Below are 19,698 nucleotides of genomic sequence, written 5' to 3'. Positions count from 1 at the left end.
CAAGTTATTTTATGATGATCGTGTAATATTTCTACAACCAAAGAAATAAGTTATTTAAACTTCTAAACAACACCTAGCACAGTCTCTACTGCATGACAGCTTCCCAAATCTCCCTTTCCCTTCGTCGTACCTGTTCTCAAAGCACAATGTCATACAGGTCATCACTTTCCCATCTCTCTGTATGGAAAGGACGTGGGCTTCAGTGGCAGCCTGTCCATGTTTTTAATCCTAGGTCTCTCACTTAAATTTATAATCTTAAACAAGTTATTTAAGCAACCTCAGTTGACTCATCTGTAAAAGGAAGACAATAATTTCATCCCATTCAAAGAAATATCCATGTGCTTTCTCCCAGAAGTGGCCAGAAGCCACTCCCTGTCATGGTATTCCCAGGAATCTTCTGTCCCGGAAGTCAGAAGGAGGATTTCCTGCCTTAGGCAGTAGGGGTGATTAGTACCTTATGGAGCAGGAGTAAGAGTTGCTCTGAACATGTAGGCATTGAACCGCGAGTAACTCCACATCATGAAGAGAAACCTGGAGACCCAACGTACACACTTTTGAGACAATTATCAACACCTGGATGGAGGATTAGCTATGGGGGGAAGAGTGCTTCTTAGTAACAAAGCAAAAAAAACCCCAAATCGCAAAGTTTTTGTTGTAAAGGTGGGAAAGGGAGAACTTGACTTATTTCTAGTTAAAAGGTGGTAGGTGGGTGAATATACAGAAGTTAATTTCAGAAATACCATTATTGCTAATTTTAAAATGTGGGAAGTATGGTTAGTAGTCAATTTCAAAATATGGTTGGTAGCATTCTATTCAATCTTTTTAGTGTCCCATAATTATTGTCTTATTTCACAGAATACAAAAATGTTTTCTTTCTTTTCTTTTTTTTAGCAACAGTTTTCATAGGTTGGTTCCTCAATCCTATTTTTTTTTCTCACCAACTCTGAAGTTGCTTGGTAGAATTTTCTCTAATCACAGATGCTTCCGTAGTTTTCATATCTGTGTAAAGTGAGTTTGAGATTTTTAATTGAATAAACAATTAATTAAATAATAACATTTTACATAATGCTTAATGTGCCAGCCACTCTTAAGTGTTTTGCAAACTTTAAAACTCCTATCAGATAGGTGCACAATACATTTCACCGATGAGGAACAGAGGCACAGAAGTTAACTAGCCCACGGCCACACAGCTAATACATGCCGCACCAAGGATTGGAGCCCAGCTGTTTGATTCTAACATCTATCAACCATCCTGTTTCTCAAATGAAGTGAGGACTTGTTAAACAAGAGTGCTTTTCAAAACCTTAGAATTGTAGAGCAGAAACAAAACTAAAAAAAAATGCAGTCCAAAACCCAATCACACAAGGAACTAATACAGAAGCCAGGTGAAAACCCAGAGGCAAGTCTGAATGACTTTCAGTATAAAACATGATCTCTTACTGTAAGCACTACAAACATAAGTCAAATTTTGTTAAATTCACACATATTTCAGATATTCTAAATGATTCACTGTTCAAAAGACTCCTATCAAAAATCCTTTTATAAAGAATCTTTTAGCAAAGCAAATGCCTGTAACTTATTTTTTTAAAGATTTTTAAAACACTCAAATTAGTTAAAGCAAGATAAACCTGAACTGAATTATTTATAATATTTTACTATAAAAATCAATAAAGTACAATTATTATGGATCATTGCCTAGGTGTATCTTTTTCATATTTAAAAAAATATTTATTTTAAAATATTTGATTTATATATGTTTTATAGTTTAAGTCCAAATCCCACTGACAGTAACCCCCCAAAATTCAGCTGACATCCCTTCCTAAAAATAAGAAACTGAAATCTTCAATATTGATATTACTAAATTAGGACAACTCATGAAAGAGTTTGTTAACACTCCCAGAGTAGAGCTGACTCTCTGAGTCAAAACAATCAGAAATCATCCTCCCTGATTATTTTTCCCCATATAGACTTTTTTTTTTACATTTCCTGCAACTTAACAGATATTATGAAACAGAGAATATATATCCAAATTGATAAACAAGATATGTGTTGCCCTTTTCAGTGAATACTTCAGTATTACAAGACAGTATTAATTAAAAAGCCTATATATTCCAATATCATTCCCTCCTATAAATGTCATTATGTAAGTCAGAAATGCACAAAGCATAGTAATCAACAAATGTTATTTATAGCAATAACAGTGGTGTAATTATTACTATCATCACCACTATAATAATAACGATGAGTAGTACTGGAGCCATAAGAGGTTATCCAAGATACGGCCTCCTTCCCTCTTAGGGAACTTGTAATAATCTCTTTCCTTCCACACAAAACATTCTTCTTTAGAAAGATACAGTGAAAAATGGCCATTTTCCATATCATGTTGTAAGAGCAGTAGTATCCACCTCGTAGAGCGAGAATAAGTTGAGTCATGTACATGGAACACACTCAGAAACACACCAAGTACATAGTAAGCACTCACCACGTGTTACCTATTTTTATTAATATTTTTTAGTAGATATAAAAAGCAGAGCTCCCGATCCCTGAATAAAACTCTTTTTTAAATATAATGTTTTCAGAGTCAAATTACCAATGGAACAGGATCTGCTAATGCACATACCAGATGATACTACACTTTCAATTATCATTTGACTGTCTCTTCTATTTCTTATTCATATACATATAAAGAAAATCTAGCCTCTGATATCTCTGTTCTTCGCCATAATTCCCAGCATCCAAAACTACAATCATGGGTAAACAATTTTTTTTTTTTTAAGAGAGGGAGCGCGCACATGAGCATAAGCACGAGCAGAGGGGGAGGGGCAGAGAGAATTCCAAGCAGGGTCCATGCCCTGCCCAGCACAGAGCCCTCCTCTGGGCTCTATCTCACAACCCCGAAATCATGACCTCAGATGAAATCAAGAGTCCCATGCATAACTGGCTGAGCCACCCAGGCACCTCATGGGTAATATTTTTTTATGTATCGCTTCTCTAAAGATAAAGGTTAAACTTGTTTATAAGTATGTGATTTTTCCATTCTAGGCTTCTCATCTAACTTGACATTTATTCATTGGATTCTCACAAATCATTAATAATATACCAACACCAAGCCTCTAGTAAGTGGCTGTTAGGTATCAAGCTCTGTCCTGGGCATTTGGAAACAGGGGCTCTCTAATCTTTCCTATTGCACTGTGAAGTATCATTATTGTCATTTCACATAGGAGAACAAAGAGGTACAGAGAAATTAAATAACTTTCTCAGTGTCACATAGAAAAAAAAATAATGGGATCTCTGAGACCACAGCCCCGATGGCTTCCCCTCTCACACTCTCTTCCACAGACAGAGAACAGGTACCATGGCTGGCTCCTTATGGGTTCTCAGAATGTTCCTGAGGCATGGAGCAATGGGAGGATAAACCTGATGGGTCTCAAACAGCTTCCTTAACTCCTGTTTTCTTGATATTTGCTTTCAATATGAAATGGTCAGAAATGAATTACACTTACGATTGCTATCTCAGGAAGCACTGAAACTTAGCACTCCTTATAGTAGTTCTTAATGAAGGGGAGGCGAGCAGAAGTAAACCCAAACGAAGCTACAGCTGATGGAGAAGTTCTCGCAAAGCATAATCTGAGTGTGGTAATGAAGTAAAAGGCGAGACAACATCTCTGCCCCATGTAACCTGCTTCATTTTGTTCTAGAAGTTACATCTGTTCAAATCTTTAGTTTGACTCTCTATAACAATATACATGTTGGGTGCTTACACCCTGTCCCACATGGGACTAAATATTTTACATTTTTTTATCAATGATCTTCCCCAGGACCTTACTAAAGGAGATATTACTATTCCAGTTTCGCCAATAAAGAAACCACATAAAAGAAACTTGCCTAACAACACGTATCTACTAAAAGGAAGAGCCTGGATTCAATTCTAATCATCTGACCACTAGGCTGTATTGAGTATAAATATTGCATATTCTTGTTATTACCATTTGCCATTTAAATCAAAATAATGTGAGCTTTGAACAAGATACCCTACCTCCTTTGGCTGAAGGGCTACTGAAGACCATCTAAAACATTCCCTGTGAAAAGAAACAACAGCCACGTGTTTCAGACAGGCTAGAAAACCAGTTGGAAGTCACTGCTTGGCATTCTAGTTTTGAAAGGCCAAATTCAACTAAATAAAACCTTCACTTTGTATATGTGTGTGGAAGTGATTAGTCATTTAATACTGGAAGCTCTACCTGGAACACATTTCTTAATACATTTTTTTCACATGCATGATGTCTTTCCACAATTTATTGCCACATTTTATTAAACTCTTGTTACCTAGCGTGTAATTGGAATCATCACTGATACATGAAACACGAGTATACAAATCTGAAACAGAGTGGAGGCAGGTCAAAGAAATAACAGCAGAGCTAAATTTTAAAATGGGGGGAAAAGACATAGACTGTAGTGTTAGGAGTCCCTGCACTCTTGACCAGCTCAGAGCAATTGCTCCCAGCAAAATCATCTTACACCCTACACCCACCCACACTTGATCCTCTGTGAATAAGAAACGATGGGGTAAGACATTATAAATAGACCAAAAACTACACGAGTAAGAAAATGGGCAAATTACCACACCAGATGATTTTACATGTTTTGACTCTTGAAAAATAGAAATTTTTGACTCTTGAAAAATAGAGTCTGTAAATGTAACTTCTCCTTCTATATCATGAGGCTATCCTGGTTTCTGTCAATGTCCTGGAACCAGATTTCAGAAGCTCCCGCTTGTACATTTGCTCTGAAATATGATTGCGTCTATCTCAGTCGACCTTCGTTTTTAAGATCCTAGCGCAATGCTTGGCACGGCGTAAGACAAGAGATGGTTTACAAATGAAACAATAGGTAAATAGTAAAGCTAGAAGTGGATTTTTTAACTCTGTTATGGAAAACATTGGGAGGTTTGTTGGGATCCCATGGAATCTTTTACAAGCAAAATTAGGTCCTAGGCTCTTTTTCTGAAATAACTGTCACTTTTTTAGTTTCATTTTTTTTAGGATATTTTTCTGAATTCAGTGTCTTTCATCTCCAGATTACAGCCTTATTTTCACCCCGGAGCATTGTATTTATTTTCAGGTACATTTAAGGGCCACACTAGAAATTTCACAGTAAAGATACTGTCACCGGTAGACAGGAAATATTGCATTTACTTTACTAAAAGACAGGCAAAGAACAACAAAAATATAAAAGAAAGAACAGAAAGACCTTTTCTTACAACTCCTATCATAATCAGGCACAACTACTCCTATTTTCTGATTACCAATATTTGCTATCACTGATGCCATAATTTTTGATAATCAACCATTGCTTAAGCATGGCCAAGGATAAACTAATACACATTATTATTACTAACTGCCATCTAGCTATATACGAAGATATATTGTCAAAATTTTTTGTCTGATCAAGGTTTTCTGTATTTTCTAAAATACTTTTCTGATTCTAAAAGAATACGCTTATGGGAGAAAATATTTAAAATGTGGAAATGATAAATAAAAAGATTTAAAGTACCTTTAATTTTATTCTCACAATTAACCATCATCATCATTTTATTATATACTATAAAAATTTACAATAATGCCATGTGTAAAGTAAAGGTGAAGTCCCTTTATTCTACGCTTCCAAAACATGTCCACACGATCAAGGACAAGAGTCAGTCAACAAATACTTATCTGGGCACCAGGAATCGTTCTAAGTGCTTGGGACACTGTGTTGAGCATGAGAAATAGAGACACACTCGCCAAAAGAAACTTGTGTTCTATTGGCTAGGGAAAAAAAAGTAAATAAGTGAAGTAAAAAGATACCTGTGATGAAGAAGATAAAGTAGGGTAAAGAGGTAGAAAAGGCCTCTGGGAGCTGCTGTTGTAAGTATGGTTTGAAAGCCTCCAGGGAAAGATGACACTTAAGCTGGGACTCAGATCCCAAACAAGACATTTCAAGCAAAAGGCATGTGTCTATTCGCAGGACAGAAAGAAGATCAGGGTTTCTGAAATGTGTTGAATTAGAGAGAGAACGGAGAAAAATAAAGTTGAAAAGTGAGGGAAGGGCCAGATCAAGGAGAGCCTTATGGGCGTTTAGATTACATTCTGGTTGCAGCTGGAGGTTTTTCCAGGGTTTTAATCAGGGGAGTGATATAGTGTGACTTATAGGTTAGAAGTTACCCCGGCCACATATAGACGATGGGCTCTGAGAGGACAAGAGAGAAAGCAGAGGCAGGAGCCCTCACTGTTTTCCAGGCAAGTGATGATGGTGGCACAGACTAAGGCTATGACAGTGGTGATGATGCGCGATTAGAAGCAGGGTGCATTAGTAAAGGGTGCAAATTGCTACAAGATCAGATGTGGTGAGGAGAGGAAAGAGAAGAATCAGTTCCCAGGTAACTTCTATTGACAGGTGGCAAAGATCCCTCTAGGTATGTTTCTCACATATACTCTATTATAATCTTTGAATTTTCTAATACCTTAAATATTGATAATAATAGGTGCCATTTACTATGTCTCGGATGCTCTAGGTAAATCATCACAATTAATCAATTAAATTAACTAATATTCATTTCCCCAAACTTTAAGACAGATACATGCTATTATTAGCTCCATTTTATAAATAAGGACCCAGAATTAGAGGTTAGGTAGCTTATCCAAATTCGCACAGCTAGTAAATGGTTAAAGTAAAAAGAAATCAAACTCAAGCCAACTTGACCCTAAAGCCCCGCCCTTAATCGCCATGCACTATATCTGACAATGTGCCAACATTTATTTAACCCCTCCCCTTGTCACGTATTGAGTTGTTTTCAGATTACCCCTGCTAAAAACAATGCTACTATAAGCATTACGTAAATACATTTTATACTTTTGTGATTATTTCTTTAAGGTAAATTCCTAGAAGCTCGATGGGTACAATAAAATTATGGAAATGTTTAAGGCTTTTGATACATACGCCAATTTTCCAATTTAACCAAGTTAAAGTTTCACCAAGAGTGAATGCAAACAATTTACACATCACATTATTTTCATGGTCATTTTTTAAAAATGTGTCACAACTAGACTGCTATCAATCATACTTAGAAAGGGGTGGAGAGGAGGTGTGAACAGAAGCAAGCGGACCCCAGGTGTCTGTTCTTAACCATTACATTATGCACTTTCCTTGCTCTTTTTTTTTCTAAGATTTTATTTATTTGAGAGAGAGAGAGAAAGAGAGAGAAGGAGCACACAAGCTGGAGGGAGAGGCAGAAGGAGAGGGAGAAGCAGGCTCCCTTCTGAGCAGGAAGCTGGACGTGGGACTCGATCCCAGGATCCTGAGATCATGACCTGAGCTGAAGGCAGTCACTTAACCAACTGAGCCACCTAGGTGCCCCACTTTCCTTGTTCTTTAATATAACATGAAGTGATTGAGTTAAGGATCTAACTTTTTTTTTCATATTTTTAACCATGTAATCTAGGACTACTTTTTAAATAATCAAACTTTTCACAATTGATCTGAAATATCTGAAATGCCAAGTTAATCATCATCATCATTATTATTAAATTAGCCATTTAATAGCACTTTAGATAACTTAAATGAAATCACACAGTATTTGTCCTTCTGCAACTGGATTTTAATGTTCTCTGGGTCCAGCCATGTTGTTGTATATGACAAGATTTCCTTTTTTAAAAAAGTTTTTATTTAAATTCCACTTAGCATACAGTGTAATATTAGATTCAGGTGCAGAATTTGGTGACTCGTCACTTACATATGACACCCAGCGCTCATCACAAGTGCCCTCCTTTGTACCCATCACCTATTTAACCCGTCACCCTATCCACCTCCTCTCAGGTAACTGTCAGTTTGTTCTCTAGAGTTAAGAGTCTGTTTCTTGGTTTTCCTCTCTTTCCCCCCCCCCCATATTCATTTGTTTAGTTTCTTAAATTCCACATGGGAGTGAAATCATATAGTATTTGTCTTTCTCTGACTGACTTATTTCACTTAGCATAATACTCTCTAACTCTATCCATGTTGTTGCAAATGGCAAGATTTCATCCTTTTTTATTGCTGAGTAATATTCCTCTATGTGTGTGTGAGTGTGTGTGGGGGGGGACATCTTCTTTATCCATTCATCAGTTGATGAACATTTGGGCTGTTCCATAATTTGCCTATTGTTGATAATGTTGCTATAAACATCAGGGTACACATATCCCTTCAAATTAGTATTTTTGTATCCTTTGGGTAAATACCTAGTAGTGCAATTGCTGGGTCATGGGGCAGTTCTATTTTAACTATTGGAGGAACCTCCATACTGTTTTCCACAGTGGCTGCAAGTTTGCATTCCCACCTTCAGTGTAAGAGAGTTCCCCTTTCTCCGCATCCTCACCACCACCTGTTGTTTCTTGTGTTGTTAATTTTAGCCATTCTGACAGGTGTGAGGTGGTATCTCATTGCAGTTTTGATTTGCAGTTCCCTGATGATGAGTGATGTTGAGCATCTTTTCATGTGTCTGTTGGCTATCTGGATGTCTTCTTTGGAAAAATGTCTGTTCATGTCTCTTCCCATTTTTTAACTGGATTATTTGGTCTTTTGGGTATTGAGTTTTATGAGTTCTTTATAGATTCTGGATACTAGCCCTTTATCAGATATGTCATTTGCAAATATCTTCTTCCATTCCATAGGTTGCCTTTTAGTTTTGTTGATTGTTTCCTTGCTGTGCAGAAGCTTTTTATTTGGCGAAATCCAATAGTTTATTTTTGCTTTAGTTTACCTTGCCTCAGCAAACACGTGTAGTAAAAAGTTGCTACACGTGATGTCAAAGAGGTTACTGACTATGTTCTCCTCCAGGATTTTAATGATTTCCTCTCTCACATTCAAGTCTTTAAGTTTAATCCATTTTGAATTTATTTTTGTGTACAGTGTAAGAAAGTGGTCCAGTTTCATTCTTTTGCACATTGTTGTCCAGTTTTCCCAATACCGTTTGTTGAAGAGACTTTTTTCATTGGATATTCTTTCCTGCTTTATAGATTAGTTGACCATGTAGTCTTGGGTTCATTGCTGGGTTTTCTATTGATCTGTTTTTGTGCCATTACCATACTGTCTTGATCACTACAGCTTTGTAATATAATTTGAAGTCAGGAATTGTGATGCCTCCAGCTTTGCTTTTCTTTTTGAAGGTTACTTTGGCTACTCGGGGTTTTTTGTGGTTCCATACAAATTTTAGGATTGTTTGTTCTAGCTCTGTGAAAAATGCCGATGGTATTTTTGATAGGGGTTGCATTGAATGTGTAGACTGCTCTGGGTAGTATAGACATTTTAACAATATGTGTTCTTCCAATCCATGAGCATGGAATATTTTTCCATTTCTTTGCATCATCTCCATTTCTTTCATCAGTATTTTATAGTTTTCAGAGTACAGATCTTTTACCTCTTTGGTTAGGTTTATTCCTAGGAATCTTAGTTTTTTTGGTGCAATTGTAAATGGGATTGATTCCTTGATTTCTCTTTCTGCTGCTGCATTACTGGCATTTAGAAATGCGACAGATTTCTGTACATTGGTTTTGTATCCTGCGACTTTACTGAATTCATTTATCAGTTCTAGCAATTTTTTGATGGAGTTTTCTATATAGAGTATTATGCCATCTGCAAATAGTGAAAGTTTGACTTCCTTTTTGCCAATTTGTATGCCTTTTATTTCTTTTTGTTGTCTGATTGCTGTGGCTAGGACTTCCAATACTATATTAAATAACTGTGGTAGACATCCCTGTCTTGTTCCTGATGTAGGAAAAAGTCTCAATTTTTCCCCAATGAGGATTTTAGCTGTGGGTTTTTCAGGTATGTCCTTGATTATGGTGAGGTATGTTCCCTCCAACTCTACTTTGTTGAGAGTTTTATCATGAATGGATGATGTCTTTTGTCAAATGCTGCCAAATGAAAACATTTGACAAAGTACATCTATGGAGAGGATCATATGGTTCTTATCCTTTCTTTTATTAATGTGGTGTATCACATTGATTGATTTGTGAATATTGGACCACACTTGCAGCCCAGTAATAAATCCCACTTGATTGTGGTAAATGATTCTTTTAATGTACTGTTGGATTCAGTTTGCTAGTATTTTATCGAGAATTTTTGCATCCATGTTCATCAGGGATATTGGCCTGTGGTTCTCTTTTTTAGTGGAGTCAGTCTGGTTTCGATATCAGGGTAATGCTGGCCTCATAAATGAATTTGGAACTTTTCTTTCCATTTCTATTTTTTGGAATAGTTTGAGAAAAATAGGCATTAGCTTTTTTTTAAATGTTTGGTGGAAATCACCTATGAAGCCATCTGGACCTGGACTGTTGTTTGTTGGGAGATTTTTGATATTGATTCATTTCTTTGTGGGTTGTCAGTCTGTTCAGGCTTTCTATTTTTTCATGTTTCAGTTTTGGTAGTTTATGTTTCTCGGAACTTACCCATTTCTTCCAGCTTGTCCAATTAGTTGGCATATAGTTTTTCATAATAGTCTCTTAAAATTGCTTATATTTCTGTGGTGTTGGTTGTTATTTCTCCTCATTTGTGATTTTATTTATTTTGGTCCTTTCTCTTTACTTTTTGGTAAGTCTGGCTAGGGGTTTATTGATTTTATTAATTTTTTCAAAGAAACAGCTCCTGGTTTCATTGATCTGTTCTATTACTTTCTCTCTTTTTTTTTTAAGTTTCTGTATCATTTATTCCTGCTCTAATCATTATTGCCCTTCTTCTCCTGGCTTTAGACTTCATTTCTTGTTCTTTTTCTAGCTCTTTTAGGTATAAGGTTTAGGTTGTTTACTTGAGATTTTTCTTGCTCCTTGACATAGGCCTGTATTGCTATATACTTTCCCCTTAAGACCACTTTTGCCGCATCCCAAAGGTTCTGGACTGTTGTGTTTTTGTTTTCATTTGCTTCCACGTATTTTTTTTTATTTTTTCTTTGATTTCCTCATTGACCCATTCACTGTTTAGTAGCGTGTTGTTTAACCTCCATGTATTTGTAGTCTTTCCAAATTTTTTCTTGTCGTTGACTTCAAGTTCCACAACATTGTGGTCTGAACATATGCATGGTATGATCTCAATCTTTTTGTACTTGTTGAGGCCTGATTTGTGACCTTGTGTGTGATCTATTCTGGAGACTGTCCCATGTGCATTTAAAAAGAATGTGTATTCTGCTGCTTTAGGATGGAATATTCTGAGTATCTCTGTTAAGTCCACCCTGTCCAGTGGGTCATTCAAAGCCATTGTTTACTTGTTGATTTTCTGCTTAATCTGCCCATTGATGTAAGTGGGGTGTTAAAGTCATCCACTATTATTGCTTTATTATCAATGAGTTCCTTTATGTTTATTATTAATTTTTTTATATATTTGGGTGCTCCCATGTTGGGTGCATAAATATTTACAATTGTTAGATCTTCTTGGTGGATTGTGGTGTTCATTTCTTGGTACAGTTTTTGGTTTAAAGTTTAGTCTGTCCAATATAAGCATGGCTACTCCAGCTTTCTTTTGATGTCCATTTGCATGATGTTTCTCCATCTCCTCCCTTTTAATCTGCAGGTGTCTTTAGGCCTAAAATGAGTCTCTTGTAGGCAACATATAGATGGTTCCTGTTTGGTTTTTTTTGTTTTGTTTTGTTTTGTTTTTAAATCCATCCTAACACCCTACGTCATTTGATTGGAGCATTTAGTCCATTCACATTCAAAGTAATTAATGATAGATAGGTATTTAGTGCCATTTTACTACTTGCTTTGTCATTGTTTCTGGGGATTTTCTCTGTTCCTTTCTTGTGTTTGTCACTTTTGGTTCTTTCCTTTCCACTCAAACGGTCCCCTTTACTATTTCTTGTGGATCTGGTTTAGTGGTCACGAACTCTAGTTTGTGTTTGCCTGGGAAACTCTTTATCTCTCCTTCAATTCTGAATGACAGTCTTTCTGGATAGAGTATTACTGGCTGCAGATTTTTCCTATTCAGCCCATTGAACATATCATGCCTCTTTCTTCTGGCTTGCCAAGTTTCTGTTGAGAGATCTGCAGCTAGCCTTATGGGTCCTCCCTTATAAGTTAATGACTGCTTTTGTCTTGCTGCTCTTAAGATTTTTTTCTCTATCACTATATTTTGCAAATTTAACTGCAATACATTGTGGTATTGGTCTGTTTTTGTTAATTTGATTGGAGTTCTGTGTGCCTCCTGGATGTAGATGTCTGTTTCCTTCCCCAGATTAGAGAAGTTTTCAGCTATTATTTCCTCAAATACATTTTCTGCCCCTTTTCTCTCTCTTCTACTTCTGGGACTCCTATGATACAAATGCTATTACATTTGATGGAGTCACTGAATTCCCTAAGTCTATTCTCATGATCCATAATTCTTTCTCTCTTTTGTTCAGCTTCGTTATTTTCCATTATTCCATCTTCTATATCACTTATTTGTTGCTCTGCTTCTTCCATCCTTGTGTTCATTGCATCCAATTTATTTCAAATATCAGTTATTGCATTTTTTATTTCTGACTAATTGTTTTCTTTAACTATTTTATCTCTGCAGTAAGGACCTCCCTGAAGTCTTCCATTCTTTTCTCAAGCCCAGCAAGTATCCTTATAATTTTTGCTTTAAATTCTCCATCAGGCATGTTACTTATAACTGTTTCCCTTAGATCTCTGGCCATGACCTTATCATGTTTTTTCACGTGGGATGAACTCCTCAGTCTTGGCATCTTGTCTAATTCTCTGTCTTCCTCTGTGTGTTAGAAATGCCTGCTATGTTTTCTGCTCCTGAGAATAATGGCTTTATGAAGAAGAGGTCAGATAGTGTCCAGGGCCTGGCACTTCAGGAAGTGTCTCTGGTGTTTGCTGCTTGCACCCTGCTGTTGTGTTTTGGCTGCTCTATCCTCCTGGTCAGTCGTCTGCAGAGGATCTCCTTGCCTGCAGTGGGGAGTGTTTGGACCTTGGCCAGAATGTAGCAAGTTTTAAGTAGGTGTGTTCTGGTCTGCTTTTTAAATGAGACCTGATGCATTCTTCCACTAAAACTGAAGCCCTGCAGAACTCTCTGGTTTGGAGATGTGGTGTGGGCCGGGGTTTCTGCTGGTCTTGTGAGGAAGGGGTCTGCTGCGCTGGGACTGAGAAGGGCCATACTGGCAGAGTGCAGGGGTGTGGGACTTGATGTAAGCAGGTTAGGCAGCCAATGTCAGTGCTGTGCTATTGGCTCTGCATTTATGCTGAGGGATGGGGGTAGGAAATGGCACCAGGCAGCTCCTTTGTCCCTGGAGGTGAGTCTCCATGCATGCTGCCTCTCAGGGAAGCACTCCCAAAAGAGCTAATAATCTCCCCACTGAGTGCCCCCATCCTTCATCAGATCCTGCCATCTGCCCCTGGGGTTGCTTGCCTGCTGCCTTCTTTCCGGGAGCAGGGCAGTGCCCTCAGGACTTGATCTCAGCCAAGCCCTCAACCTTTAAAACTGTAGTCTTTAAGCCCCCACTGGTTGCAAAAGCACATGAAAATCAGCCCCTCTTGTTTTCCCAGGCAATGGCCTTAGGAAATGTTCTCCTTGTACATCCCCCTGTGTGCTCCTCTCTCACCTTTCTCCATGGCCACAAGCTCCCTCCCCTCTGCAGCACCTGTGATCTGTTTCTTCCCCAAACCTTGTCTCCGTACTTCTACCTTCCTTGACGTGACTTCTTCCCTCCCTTTAGTTATGGAGTTTGTTCTGTCAGTCTTCAGGTTGACTTCTAGGGTATTTAGGATGATTTGATACCTAGATGTGTCCGAGGGATGAGAAGAGACTCAGTTCTCCTACTACGCAGCCATCTCAGCTCCTCCTCCCTTCCTTTTTGAAGTTAAAGAATATCCCATTGTATGTATATTCCACATTTTCTTTATCCATTCACCTATCTATAGACTTTTAAGTTATTTTCTTATCTTGGTTATTATGAATAATGGTGCATTGAACATGGGAATAAAGATACCTCTTTGAGATCCTCATTTTGATTCTTTCTGATACATACGGAAGACTGGAATTGCTGGATCATATGGTAGTTCTAGTCTTATTTTTTGAGATATTTTCATACTGTTTTCCATGGCGGCTGCACCATCTTACATTCACACCAACAGCGTATAAGACTTCCAATTTCCTCCACATCCTCACCAATACTTATCTTTTGGTTTTGGTTTTTGGTTTTTGGTTTTGTTTTGTTTTATTTCATCTTGTCTTATTTTGTTTATAATAGCCATCCTAACCGATGTAAGATGATCTTCTGTTGTGGTTTTGATTTGCATTTCCCTCATGATTAGTAACATTGAGTGTTATTTCATGTACCTGTTGGCCGTTTGTATACCTTCTTTGAACAAACGTCGATTCAAGTCCTTGCCCATTTTCCAATCAGATTAAAAGTAACTAATTTTAATCTCACAGAACTAGTAACTTGTGGCATTATAAAAGTACAGTAAATATAGCATATCTATATGTATGTTATATGTTTGACCAAAGTTTCTCACAGATTCTCTCGTTAGTCTCTGAGGAAAGTCTCTGATAAAATATTCACTGAATAAAGTGATAATAATTGATTATTTGACTTACCAAAAGTATGCTAATGAATCTAAAACAAACCACTATTTTTATATATGATGTGGATGAAAATATAGATGACCTGTTCACCAAATTTGCAGTGGACATGAAATCCAAAAGAACATGAAATACATTAGTGCCATAATCAACATCTAGAAAGAATCACCTAAATTAAAGATAGAAACTTTTTAAAAGATTAATAAAACATAAATATCAATGTCTTTATTTAAATTAGAAATGGTTCCTTCAAAGAAGCAGAACCACTCTTAGTGATAAAGAATGATGGCTATATAGCAGGGATTAGACCTTGCCCAGTCATGAGGATTAATGAAGTCTTCTCCTGAGTCTAGTGTAGGTCAGCAAAAGCAGACAATCAGAAAGGAAAGCTATAAGTGAAAAGGGACAGAGTCAGGACAAACAGCACCCCATGAGGACAAACTGGAACTTGAATCTATTTCTTAACACTTGCAACTCAACGATACCAGGTGATCCGCCAAAAGCAGCCGGTGTCCAGGGCCATGTGGCTGTGCGTTCACCTAGCCCAGAACTGTATGAAATTGAAGGAGGAGGTTGACCAGTGAGAGCTCGAAGAGTAGTGCGCTTCACAGGGGTCACAAGCCCGCAAGGCGGGTCCACAGATCAGCTCCAATATGCATGAACTGTGGTAGCACCCAGAGCCCTCGTGAGCTTCAGACCATAGAAGCCTTAGCTACACTCTGCCTTCCACATATCATGCAATTCCCACAACCAGGAATACAGTTAAGAGAATTCCAGAAATTATAGTTTCAGCTTAAATCATTTGCCTTTGCATACATCCCTTTGTCATCCCACCACACAGTCTAACCTTTCTTTATTTACAAGTCCTTCTTTATTTAGAAGTTAAATAAACCTCTTTAACCTTGCTTAACTTCTAAAGAAAGAAATAGCAAAATCACCCTTCCACCTAATATGATGCAGCTCTCTTCCATACAACTGAAAACATACAAACAAAAAATAATACAAAGATGTCTCTTCATCCATTTTTAAGTGATGTCCTTTACTCTTGGAGCTGAATATCCCACTTGAATATCCTATAACTTAAATAGTGAGATATAAGATTAATTATTACTAAGGTTAACTGTATTAGCAATACAATTTATGCTAAATGGTAGGGGGATTAAAGAAGGGGAAAAAAGAATTGATTAATATATAACCTGATATATTCATTTAATACAAGAAAATAATACTCAAAAACTATCTATACATATTTCCCAATTATACTCAAACTATTAGAAATGGAGGCTGTTTACACTGTAAGTTGTAATATTTATTTGAATTACAAATATTTGTTTATGAATCTATTTTCCCATGAGATTGTGAGCTTTTTCATGATATATGGTCCATTGTTGTATCCATAACAACTAGCATGATGTCTGTCATGTGCTCAATATATATCTGATGAACCCTACATTTCTACAGTTTTATTGTTAGTTAAATGTAACATCTTTATAGTAGTTGTCAATGAATAAAACTGCTGACATAGGGTTTTTAAGTCTTTGACTATCAGAACAGACAGAAAAGAGAGGGATAAAGGCCAGAGTATGGAAATTTGAGGATAGAAGCATCAAGTTGCCTGTGCGCTATGAGCTGAGGAGTCCTATGGATCCAACCAGCAGGAAACCATCTTTTGTCAAAAGACAATGAAGTACTGGTGGAAAAAACCCAAAACACTAGTAATCAAATACTCAAGTTCTAGTCTCAATTAGTTTAATTCATTGAGTGACCTTGGAAGATTTATTTAACCTCTTTGGCCTTCAGTTCCATCTATGTAATGAGAAATTGAGACAAAGAATCTCCTATATCTTTTCCAACTCTAATCTATTATATATATTACAGTCTGTATTTACTTTTTTGTTCTGAAATTTTCTGCCAATAGAAACCTCCTTTAAATTAGGCCAAAATACCAGGGCCTGATCACCAAAGTCAGTAGTACTTACTTCGGTTAGAATGAATGTTTTGGTTAGATTATCAGATTCTCTGTTTATAAGTAAGAAGATAATAGTAGACTTTAAATATTAGAGTAAAGTAGAATGACTGAATCCAATCTATGAAGATCTTAATGTACAAGCGTCTGCCTTGGGCTCAGGTTATGATCTCAGGGTCCTGGGGTGGAGCCCCTCTTTGAGCTCCTAGCTCAGCAGGGAGTCTTCCCTCTCCTTCTGACCCTCCTCCCTACTTGTGCTCTCTCTCCCTCTCTCTCTCTCTGTCTCAAATAAATAAAATCTTAAAAAAAAAAGTGATAAAAAGGACAGTTTGAAGATAAAGGCTACTAGCCAGGAAGTGATTGCCAAAAGACAGTGTCAGAAAGAGCAACCAACATGGAGTCCCTATTATGTATCAGGTTTTGTTCTGACCTTTACAGGGATCACATCCCCTAATCCTCCCAACAATTCAATTAAGTTGTAATTGTAATCCCTTTTATAGATGAGGAAATAAAAGTTAAGGAACTTGCTCAGTACAAGGATGGCCACTCTTCTGATCACTGACAAAAAAAACCAAATAATTTTTCAGTCAGTTTAAGATCTATCAGAATAAAGGTAAAAATTACAAGTCTTGGTAAAGTATCCTGGACTGTTCTTTTTCCCAGGGGCCTAGCCTCTTCCTAGTGAGACCCTCCCAAGGATAAGATTTTCTTCTATTGTTCACTAGACTGTCTCATAAAGGAGTTACAACCTGTAAGCCTTAGATACAAGCATAGCAATGCAATTAGACAACATGGCAGTTTGGCTTTAGCTTTTATTTAAAATGAAAGATGTGATTGTCATTTAGCATAACTTTCAAGGATAAATAGATAATGGGGGGGTAGGTGATGGTTAAACCTTCTCTATCTGAACTCAAATTTTTGAAGGTGTTCAATGGTCCAACCCACCTCTAGATACCAGTCATTTTTGACATGATTGGCTGTCCTGCCCTTGCTTGCCTGGCCATTACCATGACTAAGTACAGGGGTGTGTGTGTGTGTGTGTGTGTGTGTGTGTGATGTGTGTGTGTACCATGTGTATGCAATGCAAGCATGATTGTGGGATCACATTCATTTAGAAATTGAAGTTTATTTAAATTTTTATCCATACTTTATGAATCTTGGCCTCTATATAAACATCCATTCATTTAGAAAGGAAAGAATCTACTCTAATGGCAGCTCTGGAACTAGATAGCATTTCATCAGACTAACATTAAGCATCTTTGAAAACACAATGTAAATCTACACAAAATAAGTTTTCAGTATCACATCCATTGTAAAGCAGAATAAAACCCAGATAGGCAATAAAAATATACAATGGAGGAAAAGAACTGAGTATGTTCTCAGCAGACGAATTAGGATATGAAGTTGTTAAGACAAGAAGAAAATCTAAACAGATGACAGAAAATTACATCAGAGCAATAATAAAGAAACAAAAGAAAAGCCTTCAAAAGAATTAAACAGATAAGGATACACGCATGAAAGAGAAGAGAAACAGTATAAAACCAAAAGTCCAGCATGAAGTCCAGCATATGCAGAAAGGGAGCTTGAGGTCCTTCCAATTCTCAATTCTGTAGTTTGTGTAGTTCTAAAACATTTGCTTAATGAATTATCTTCAAGCCCCAACAGACACATTTTCAAGGGCAAAGGCACACAAGGGCTGCTGATTCCCAGGTTCCAGTTTAGAAGGACAAAAACCTCCTTTCTGGGTTCCACGTGAATTGAGAATTTAACTGCTAGCCCACATGGATCCCCCATTTAAATTATGTTCTTTTTGACAAGTTGACAGGTGTGGTACATATAGAAACCTACAAAAATATAAACAGACAAACTTCAAAGACTGTTGAAGTTCTGGCCTGCCGGATGGCCAGAGGGTGGAAACCACCCCAGATGCCCGCACTCTGAAACCTTCTAATGAGAATAGCCGTATAAATATTACACACTTCAAACCACCAATGTTATAAACTTCTGCCTCACGAGAGCTGTTCACAAATGTGTCCTTTAACAGGAAAAGCTCGCCATGAATCTTTCTTGCAGGCAGTGCACACTTTAATGAATGCTAACATGTTTGCAAACATAATGAAAATAGTATTTCCCACAGAGCACTGTGAGATTATTTGAATAAAATATCTGCCTTCGGACATGAGTCTCTGCCGATGATCGCAGTGGGATCTGTGCTTTATTTGTGGATTAGAAGCCACAGTGCAGGATGGACATGTGCTTTATGAGTACTGGCTGTGGCAACCTCTCACCCGCTGACATCTGCCCAGATTGCTACTGGTTTTAAAACTCTGCATCTGAATTTTAGAAGCTAAAACTTTGGCACTGCGAGAGAGCCATGTCTCGAAATGGGCAAGTCTCACGAGGGGATGAAATTCAATACCAGAATTTCAAATATTTTATCATTGTAGAACAGAAACTGACACAAGAAAGGGAATACAATGAAAATGGCTGGAACACAGGACCCCAACAAACTGAAAAATGGTGGCATTTCAATTATAATGGAGCTACTACACCCTTGGGGAGGATTAACACATGTCTCATAGGCAGTTGCTTTGATTGGAAGATATCTTCTTCACTCTCAGGGAGCAGGTTCTAGATTCTGTGGCCCGCTGATGGTGTACAAGACTGTGTGTTTGCCAAGTGAGTGTAGAAATCCGGGGGTATTTGTTCCTGCTAAAAACTGCGTCAGACGGCAGTCCACATTTCTCTACAAATCTCTCCCACTTTAAACATTCTTTAATTATTTCTGTATGCAGGCATTTCTTCAATAAGGCCCTGACTAAGACATGCTTAAAAGTAGAAGCTACATGGGGCGCCTGGGTGGCACAGCGGTTAAGCATCTGCCTTCGGCTCAGGGCGTGATCCCGGCGTTCCGGGATCGAGCCCCACATCAGGCTCCTCCACTATGAGCCTGCTTCTTCCTCTCCCACTCCCCCTGCTTGTGTTCCCTCTCTTGCTGGCTGTCTCTATCTCTGTCGAATAAATAAATAAAATCTTTAAAAAAAAATGTAGAAGCTACAACAGGAAGAATAGGGCGTTAGCCAATTGGGCATCAGGAAGCAAAAGGTAATTTGAACTTATAAAAAAAATCATTAGGATACACACAAAAAAGTTCAAAACCTGGC

Source organism: Ursus maritimus, unplaced genomic scaffold, assembly GCF_017311325.1.
Source record: "Ursus maritimus isolate PB19 unplaced genomic scaffold, ASM1731132v1 scaffold_9, whole genome shotgun sequence".
Taxonomy (NCBI): domain Eukaryota; kingdom Metazoa; phylum Chordata; class Mammalia; order Carnivora; family Ursidae; genus Ursus; species Ursus maritimus.
This window is presented reverse-complemented; position numbering follows the sequence as displayed.